General features: G+C 36.1%; 1 long non-coding RNA gene across 1 annotated transcript; it reads left to right on the top strand.

Moving 5' to 3' along the window:
* Positions 1-262: 262 nt before the first annotated feature.
* LOC118764831 lies at positions 263-3,644 on the top strand. The gene is made up of 3 exons (XR_005000653.1): positions 263-750; positions 1,647-1,801; positions 3,577-3,644. It is a non-coding gene; the product is annotated as an uncharacterized LOC118764831 (long non-coding RNA).
* The last annotated feature ends 7,220 nt before the right edge of the window (positions 3,645-10,864 follow it).

The following is a 10,864-nucleotide window of genomic DNA, read 5'->3' as shown; positions in this document are numbered from 1 at the left end:
AATTTTAGCACATCTCATAACACCCTCGTTTGTCAGCCTGACGTATTGATGTTTTTCGATATCTTTCTCTCTTAAACACACTTAATGATCTTTTGCTGGGATTTAAGCTAAAAATTCGAACTGACCGTATTCGAACTGTGATTTAAAAGAAGAAAAAAAAACGAAAAATTAAAACATTAAAAAAAAATTTCGAACAATTAAATCTTTTGTTCATAGTCTTGTGAATTTTCGTGTGTAGAACTCGCAAAAATCGATTAAATAGGGATCCATCAAACCAAGCGTTTAATGTTGCAAGTTGGTAAAAAATAGGGTAAAATTACAGATTAACACCCGCACGATTTTCACTAAGAAAAAAAAAAACTCGGATTTTTTTTGTGTGTAAAAATTCCGGGGGGGGGGGTACCCCCTCCCCCTCCGGACCAATTTCGAACCAAAATATGGGATTTGCAGCATATTAAGGAGGTCGGGGTACTTGATTCCACGCAAAAAATCCGAGTTTTTTCTTTTGTTTTCTTAGTGAAAATCGTGCGGGTGTTAATCTGTAATTTTACCAAAAATAGTGTTACTTAAGTCAAAATTGACCCATGAAAATTTCAACAAACTTAAAACCAATATTTTCTACCCTAGCGGATGATTGAAGAATTAAATCAAACGAAGGGAAGCAACTTTTACAAAAAGCGACCAGCTATGATAAAATATTGACGTCTTGTTCTACTCAGATACTAATTGGTTTGTTTTTATCTGAAAACCGTAAGTTAACAGATTTACTTCAAAACTCTAATGTGTGAATAATAGAATTATGTTCCCCTCCAAGGATAAGGTATTTAAACAGATGTGAAAACAACTAGATTCCAGTTTCAAGTATGTACCACCGTGATATTAACTTGGAAATAAAAGAGAGAATTAAAAATTAAGTTATGTTAATAAATAAGGACGAAGCTTTGAGAAAAGGTAGAAATACTGAAGGAATGAGTAAGATAAATGGTTCTATAATCATTTTATATTTTACAATGCAAAAAGATCCTTCTTCGTCCTAATTTTTACGTAAAGGATAAAACTTTCTAACTGAGAATGTTGATTTAGGATTTTTAAAAATTCAGGGTGAACTCTTCACTCGATATTTTACATCAGTCATGAGATATAAAGAATATATTTATTCTTGCGCAAAGACAGGATCGTCGATTGTTCCATGGGAGTGAATTTTACTGAAGTCTATTCGATAATTTCGGCTCTAGCCGAGTCGCTTTTCGTTTGATATTTAATTTTAGTTTCTTAACCTTCAGCTTTTTGTCACTCGACCTGTTAGGTATAACAGTAAAAAAAAATTATATCATCTACCCCACTTTTTTTTTTATTGACTATAATTTCGTGAAAAGATCTCTTTCGAATGTTACAGTTTTGTAATTCATCGTTGAATATTTGTTGCAGATTTCATCTAGTTCTGTAGTATTGTGCCTTTCATTGAGTTTCCCTCCACAATTTTCACATAAGAATCCGTGCAGTCTCAAGCATCGTACTACTATATCTCTCTGCACCCAGAAACATGCACCAATTGAAACAGATATCTCTGGTTGAATACTTCTTTGCTTAGGAAATCCACATTTTTAGTATTTCTCCCTCTAAAATGATATCATTTTTATTCGTAGCTACTGTATGTAGGAGTTGAAGCGAAAGTCTGAAAAACTGGAATTCTTTCGCTGAAAAGCAAATCTGTCAGATGTACAAAATAGTTCGACAACCAATGTTGTTCCTCTCTATGTTATAATTTTCCTGAATTATCCTGTAGGAGCAAAAGGGCGGGGTCATGATTTTTACTGAAAGTTGTTTCGAGTTATTAACTGAATCTCATAGAATTTAACTTTGACCTTATGAGGTCGTATTACGTAAATCGCTATCATACTATATTGATGTGTATTATAAATATATTAAATTCTTCACTCGATATTTTACATCAGTCAGAGGGTAGGTAAGCTATGAATAATCTATCACTGTTGAATGTCTATGTAATACCTGTTATGAACGCATAGTGTTATATAATAGTTTAAATCAAGAAAAGCTATGTAGTATGAGTGCGCTTCTTTTTAGGAAAAAAAAAGGATTATAATGAGAGTTGTCTTCCTTTGTATTATTGCGCAATGATTAGTGGTCCCGTTTTCATTTCGAAAATTCACAGTTTATTTGTGTATGTCCTCATAGAACTAGGATTTACAGATGTTTTGCCGTGCATCATAAAATTTCATTGAAAATGTTAATTTGTTTATTTTCATTTTCTTTCATTAAATCTTTTTTATCTTTAAAATGCTGTGTAACGTTTTTATTAATTTCTCAAAAAATTAGTAAGTACCTGTGTTCGTTGTAATATAGTGTTCTGGAACCAGCCCCCCCCCCCAAAGAAAAACAAACAAAAACAATGCTTTCCACTGTGTCGCTAAAGCATGACTGGATCTGAGTGACTAAAATTACAAAAACTTAATCAATAAAGGTTCGTAATCCCCCCCCCAAAAAAAATTATTGTGTTTTTCGCAGTTGTAGTGGCTGTGTTGTAAGACGCTTGCTTCCCAACCACATGGTTCCAGGTTTAGTCTCACTGCGTGGCACCTTAGGCAAGTGTCTTCTACTATAGCCTCGAGCCAACCAAACTCTGTGAGTGGATTTCGTAGGCGGAAACTGAAAGAAACCCGTCGTGTATACACACCCACACACATACATATGTATATATATATATATAGATAGATAGATAGATGTAGATATGTGTGTGTGTGTGTAAGACCTGTTTGTGTTTGTCCCTCCCCCCCATCCCCGCTTGACAACTGGTGTTGGTGTGTTTATATCCCCATAACTTAGCACTTCAGCAAAAAAGACTGATAGAATAAGTCCAAAGCTTAAAAAGAAATAATTCCTGAGGTTGATTTGTTCAATTAAAACCCTTCCAATAGTGCTCCAGTTTGTCTGCAGTCAGATGGCTAAAAGAATGTGTGTGTATGTATATATAAACATATATATATATATATATATAAAGCGAGCTGGCAGAATCATTAACACATTGGTCAAAATGCTTAGTTGTGTTTTGTCTGTCCTTATGTTCTGCTGAGGTCAACTTTACCTTCAATCCTTTTGGGGGCAGTATAATCAACTTAATTTCTCCTGGGTAAGAGTATAAAAAGTGCACCCCTTTGTTGTGTCAGTGTTGCATAGTAGGTCTCAAGCTCAAATTTATGGCCTCCACATCAGACTATAGTTGGTGGAAGGAACATGCTGAGAATTTCAACCTGTAGTGGACTAAACATATACAATCCAATATGTATGTTTTTATCTTTTATACTTGTTTCGGTCATCAGACTGCAGCCATGAGTGTTTCTAGTTGGATAAATAGACACCAGTACTTCTGTTTTATATATATAATGCACACACACACACACACATACTTTGAACACAGATAGAAACATTTGATAAGTTCATTTGTAAAAGTTTACATTTACAATTTATCAATATAGAAATTATACTGTAAAATTTCTACTGGCAAATCTTGGTTTTAAGTATCCTTGATATCTCATGTTGTTTTCTTTCACATTTCAGAATATCAGAAGTCATTGGAATTGGAGAAGTTTTCACCTTAGATGCATCATCAATATTTATCATCTTTTAAAGACTAAAGGAAGTTGATATTCTGGACAGATATAATCTATGCACAATGATTGAAATATTTCTTCTAAACTGAGATTTTTGTTCCACACTATCTGGGATATGTATAAAATGATTCTGTTCTCTAATTAAACTTGGAAATATTTATTAAGGAGTTTGCCACATCTCCAGATATTCATAAAGTTCGTGATTGGTGGAAATACAGCAATAAAAAATAATTCGAAAGATAAAGAATATACTATGCATTGTGGTGAATTGTAAAGAAATTATGTGTAAAACTTAAAGGATTGATTTCTTTCCTGAAGAGATGCCAAAAGAGATAGGAAAATCCTCATACCACTGTGACATCTGTAAAAAGGCATTCTCTGGTAAAAGTAACTTAACTGCTCACAAACGTATTCATACAGGAGAGAAGCCATATCACTGTGATATCTGTGGTAAATCATTCTCTCAGATAAACTCTTTAACTACTCACAAATATATTCATACAGGAGAGAAGCCATACCATTGTGATATTTGTGGCAAATCATTTTCTCACAAAGGCAACCTTGTCATTCACAAACATATTCATACAGGAGAGAAGCCATATCACTGTGATATTTGTGGTAAATCATTCTCTGTAAATGGGAACCTAATTACTCACAAACGCATTCATACAGGAGAGAAACCATATCACTGTGATATCTGTGGTAAATCTTTCTCTCATGGAAATACCTTAACTACTCACAAACACATCCATACAGGAGAAAAGCCATATCATTGCGATATCTGTGGTAAATCTTTCTCTCATGGAAATACCTTAACTACTCACAAACATATTCATACAGGAGAAAAACCATATCATTGTGATATCTGTGGTAAATCATTCTCCCGAGGTGATAGTTTAACTACTCACAAACGCATACATACAAAGGAGAAACCATATCACTGTGAGATCTGTAATAAGACATTCTCTCAAAGTGGTATTTTAAATATTCACAAACGTATCCATACAAAAGAGAAACCATATCACTGTGATATCTGCGGTAAATCATTCTCTCAAACTGGTGTCTTAACCACTCATAAACGCATTCACACTGGGGAGAAGCCATATCACTGTGACATCTGTGGTAAATCATTCTCTGGAAGTAGTGACTTAACCACTCACAAGCGTATTCATACAGGAGAGAAACCATATCACTGCGATATTTGTGATAAATCATTCTCTCAAATAAATCACTTAACTAAACACAAACGAATTCACACAGGAGAGACACCATATCACTGTGACATTTGTGGAAGATCATTCTCTGAAACTAGTCATTTAACTGCTCACAAACGTATTCATACAGGAGAGAAACCATATTACTGTGATATTTGTGGTATATCATTCTCTGTGAACTGTAACTTAATGAAACACAAACGCATTCATACAGGGGAGAAGCCATATCACTGTGGTGTATGTAATAAATCATTCTCTCATGGAAACACCTTAACTACACACAAATGTATTCATAGAGGAGAAAAGGCAAATCGCTATTATATCTGTAGTAAATCATTCTCACAGTGTTAAATTAACTTATCATCTATTCTTACAGGAGAGAAACCATATCACTGTGATTTTTGTGGTAAATCATTCTCTGTGAAATGTCACTCAATTAGACATGACTAACTGTATCAATTTAAAAATTCCTTTTGTGGTGAATGCATTGCAGTAAATATACTACTTAATTTTTGATGATTAGATAAATTTTTCTGTTTCTCATCAACGTAACTAATAATTTTATGAATATTGCTACTTTTTCTGTGGGGTAATATAGTAATTTTATCAACATACAGCAAGTGCCCCAGGATCGCAGATGAGAAAGTTATCAATATTCATAAAAATCAATATTGAGACATACTGTGTAAGGTGTGAGGTTTCCAGTTTTTTTTTGGGGAAATCACTTCCTACAAACTGGCAAACATCCATTTAGTATGTTGCAAGTTACAAAAAAAAAAGAAAAATTTACGAGAAGCTGCCATAAAAATCATAAAAACACTTAAGGCAAGACTTAAGAGAATGAAGATCATATTTATCTGGGAAACAAGACAATGAATGAGCGTTTTACAAGGCAGAGACTGAAGGAAAGAAACTAGTATACTACTTACTGATTTTTTTTTATTATTTTACTCATAAAATTTATTGAACAAATTCTGTTTATGCATTTTTACTCATTGATACATCTAATAAATTACTTCACAGTATTCACAAAATTACTAAACATACCAATGAAAATGAAGTAGTACAAATTATTCTCCTGTATTTACTATCACTGAAAATTCATTCCACAAAGAAAATATCTAGCCATAAATATATTCACACAGGAAAGAAGATATGTTACTCAACCCTCCAACAACTTACCACTGTGATATTTTTAATAAAAATATTCCTAAGAGATGACTGAAAGACTTGGCATCAACAAGGGGCATCTAATACTCTTTTACTTGTTTCAGTCATTTGACTGCAGCCATGCTGGAGCACCGCCTTTAATCGAGCAACTCGACCCCGTGACTTATTCTTTTGTAAGCCCAGTACTTATTCTATCGGTCTCTTTTTGCCGAACTGCTAAGTAACGGGGACATAAACACACCAGCATCGGTTGTCAAACAATGCTAGGGGGACACACACAGACACACAAACGCATATATATATATATATATACATATATACGACGGGCTTCTTTCAGTTTCCGTCTACTAAATCCACTCACAAGGCTTTGGTTGGCCCGAGGCTATAGTAGAAGACACTTGCCCAAGGTGCCACGCAGTGGGACTGAACCCGGAACCATGTGGTTGGTAAACAAGCTACTTACCACACAGCCACTCCTGCGCCTTTATGAATATTGATAATAGTAAACAAAGGCTCAAAAATTCCTGTCTGATCCATGTCAACATCGAAAAGTACATGTAAAAGCAGTGAAGATAACGAGCTCATTTAATATAATTGCAGAAAGATGTACTACATATAAAGCATTGGTGCTGGTGCTACATAAAAAGCACTCAGTACAGTCTATAAAGTGGTTGGCATTAGGAAAGGCATGTCTGTAGAAACCATACCAAAACAAACAATTGGTGCCTAGTGCAGCTCTTTGACTTGCCAACCTCTGTCCAACCATCCAATCCATGCCAGCATGGAAAACAGATGTTAAATGGTGATGATTCTGGTTAAACTTCTTGTTATTCATAGTGAAACAGCTTACCAGTATAACAGTTTTAGAGTTGTCACCAATTTAATAATTGTAAATATTTGTAACGAAGTTAGTTGTCACATGTTTGAATGTAACAATGTCCCAATATAATGTGCAAATAGGTGCATGTAAAAATAAATGTCAGAAGGCATGTTTTGTTAATAAAGCATAGTAATTTATTTGGGCTTGTTGACAAGTAATTTATTTGGGATTTTTGAACAAGTGCTGAACAAAGTAGGTACAGGAGTGGTTGTGTGGTAAGTAGCTTGCTTACCAACCATATGGTTCTGGGTTCATTCCAACTGCATGGCACCTTGGGCAAGTGTCTTCTACTATAGCCTCGGGCCGACAAAAGCCTTGTGAGTGGATTTGATAGATGGAAACTGAAAGAAGCCCGTCGTATATATGTTTGTGTTTGCCCCTCCAACATCGCCTGAGAACCGATGGTGGTGTCTTTACATCCCCATAACTTAGTGTTTCAGCAAAAGAAACTGATAGAACAAGTACTAGGCTTCCAAAGAATAAGTCCTGAGGTCAATTTGCTTGACTAAAGGTGGTGCTCCAGCATGGCTGCAGTCAAATGACTGAAACAAGTAAAAGAGTATATCTGCTGGAATCAGAGGGAAGCCATAAAAACTTACAATTGCACAAGTAGGTTAGAAGTTTGCAGTGCTAAGGATGTAAGAAAAATGAACAGGCAATAGCTAGTGGTATGAAGGCTGGTGTGAAATGTCAAGATCTGTCAGTAGTGTAGATCATATCTGCTGTTGGTTGTGCAGCTCTATTTGCTGATGGTCGTGGTGTCGAGGTCTTCTGCTGATACAGCCAAAAGGCGTGTTCTGATGACTGATGCTTTTATAGGTACACAACCAGCTCTGATTAGCTTCCTTTGCCAAAGCACAACTGTGCTAATCCATGATAATGAAATATGGCTTCCTTGACTCACTACATGACCCCACTTCAGACTGTAAGTCGATACATGAAAAAGAAACAAATGCAAAAAATGTGAGACAATAACAGGCACTAAGGGCTAGCTCATATATATATATATATAGAGTCTCATAAAGCCTCTGGGTCCACTGTGTGGAGTGGTGTGTGTAAGAGGTCCATAGTGCAATAACCAACCCAATACTAGGGTTCGTGCTACAGAGTAAAAAGTATCGATTAGCAGCGTAGCATCAGGACTGAATGAAAATGAAAGTGTATCCGAGATTGACACGCCAGGTTCCAATGAGATTGAAGTGGATGTGATGGAAGCGAGCATGCATCTGGTGAGCTGGAGATGACAAGGGGTGTGCAAATGAATGTAAGCACTGTTGACGTTAGGTAGCAGAGGTGACAGAGTAAGCAGGGCTTCAAAAACAGCTCATTGATGAGTCAGTGGGATAGAGAGACAAGGCGAAACTTGAAACATCATACAGAATCTGCAAAGGTTGGCATGGGCAAATATGGAATTTGCACATTGCAAATTTGAGAGATGTCTTAAGTGAGTCTAGTGATGGTAAGAGGTTTGTAAGTGTTGCTGATGAAAGGATTGTAAACAGCTCTGGTTCCAGTGTCTGATACATTAACCACCAGCAAAAGCTTTGCATCGGAGACATGGTATGCAGGGAGGGATGCTATAAAGAGAGTGTACCAGTGTTAAAAACCTGAGTTGAGCAGGTGCAAGTGAAACAAAGTCATTCTTCACACAGCATGTTTGGAGAAGTATGATGACTTGAGACAAGTCCTGTGGCAACCAAGAAGGAAATGGCTTTGGTGTGACCAATGGCAGCAAGCAAGAGAATTCATCGAAAACAAGGCAAGACATGCATGTTGAGTATGGCTGTGTATGCGCAAGGTACAACTAAAGTACAATGAAGAAGAAAGGCAGTAATATTGAAAACATTTGCTCAGGCAGTTATATATATATATATATATATATTTTTTTTTTTTTTGGTTGGGGGAAATACATCCTGAAAATATATTCCAATGTTCAGGAAGTCACCAATATAATTTTTCGTGATGTAATGGTTTTAGAGTTGTCACCAATTTAATAATTTTAAATGTTTGTAACAAAGTTGGTAGTCACGTGTTCGAATGTAACAATATCCCAATATAACGTGCAAATAAGTGTATGTGGAAGTAAATGTCAGAGGTATGTTTTGTTAATCAAACATAATTTATTTGGGATTGTTGACAAGTGCTGAGTAAAGTGTGTGTATATATGTAGGAGTTAGAGGGAAAACATGAAAACTTACAATTGCACAAGTAGGTTAGAAGTTTGCAGTGTTAATGATGTAAGAACAAACAGGCAATGGCTGGTGTGAAATGTCAAGATTTGTCTGCTGACAGTTGTGCAGCTCTGTTCTATTTCTTTACTACCCACAAGGGGCTAAACACAGAGTGGACAGACAAATGGATTAAGTCGATTATATCGACCCCAGTGCATAACTGGTACTTATTTAATCGACCTCGAAAGGATGAAAGGCAAAGTCGACCTCGGCGGAATTTGAACTCAGAACGTAACAGTGGGCGAAATAGCGCTAAGCATTTCGCCCGGCATGCTAACGTTTCTGCCAGCTCGCCGCCTTATAAAGCTCTGTTCACTGACGGTTATAGGATCTGTTCGCCAACGGTCATGGAGATCTATTTGCTGATGGCTGTGCAGCACTGTTTGTTGACAGTTGTAGGATCTATTCACTGACGGTTGTGCAGCTCTTCACTGATGGTCATGGCATTGAGGTCTTCTGCTGACTAACTGCCAAAAGGTGCACTCCACTGTTCTGATCACTGCCGCTTTTATAGATACACAACCGGTTCTGATTGGCTGCCATTGCCAAAGCACATATGTGCTAATCTGCGATAACAAAATATGACATCCTTGACTCTTAAATCTGGCAAATTGGGGGCTTTCCATTGCCAGACCACTGAAAAATTCCTGTAAACACAAATTGACCCCTATAGAAATGGTCTTACCATCTCTTTTCAGTTATATATGGTCATCAGATAGGCCTAAGTCTACTTGCACATTAGGGATATATTAGGTGCTGGAAAGTGGACTTTTGTATTCTAGAATGAGTTTTGGTTATTGTTGCAATATAATTTGCTCTGGTATTAATTTTGTTTGACTCAAATAAACTGGACATGATTTCTTGTTATAAAGTCTTTGATTTAGTCTTGCTATTAAATCACTTGTCAGGTATATTTATCCATAAAAAATCTTAGATCTTTTTTGTTTGGTTTTCACTTTTCACTTCCTTTAATTTTTTTCCAATTGATTTCCAATTTGATGTACTGATGTAGATTTGTATATTAATTATGGAAATGAAAGTCATTTTTGCCACAAATTAATAAATCAAAAGTTTATAGCTTTTAAACTCTACAAATGTTGGATAATTTTTGCCATTCAAAAGCCACAGATATTGGTGCCTGTTTCCATAGTAACAAGTATAGTCTGCTTTCAACCATCTGTTACTGTTAACTCATTTAACCTTTCAAATACAATGAAGAAATTGAAAACCAAGGAGGATGCAGTTTCTTACAAGAGGAAGGTATTATCTCTCAAAAAAAAAAATTATGCACAAACATATGAAGACAAAGATTCACAGTGGGAACATTCACTGGTGGCTCTCCTGAAAAAGATGCAATGAATGTATGTCTGTCATAAAAAATACATGGTTGAAAGATGACACCCTTCCTCTTAGTCATGGGTTAAGGAATTGACTTCAGTCCAGTTTTGTGTTGAAGAACTAGGGATGAGCTACTGCACAGCTGTTGATTACAACAGCTATGTTCATGATATATGTGCAGAGGACCTGCTCTGCACCCCAGTTCAGATGTAAATATGTCCAAGAAAAAGTTCCTACCTGAGTAGTGGGTTTTCAGAGGAGTGCGTCACAAGACCAGACATCTTTTGCTTTATGCAGTGACTTGATGGAATTGTGGCACACTGGAGGAATGCATATGTCAGTCACTTCTAGGAACCACAATTTTCAATGATTTTTGGAGGGCCTACTCTCACATTCCTGAAA

The sequence above is a fragment of the Octopus sinensis genome, linkage group LG9 (assembly GCF_006345805.1).
Source record: "Octopus sinensis linkage group LG9, ASM634580v1, whole genome shotgun sequence".
NCBI lineage: Eukaryota > Metazoa > Mollusca > Cephalopoda > Octopoda > Octopodidae > Octopus > Octopus sinensis.
This window is presented reverse-complemented; position numbering and strand designations above follow the sequence as displayed.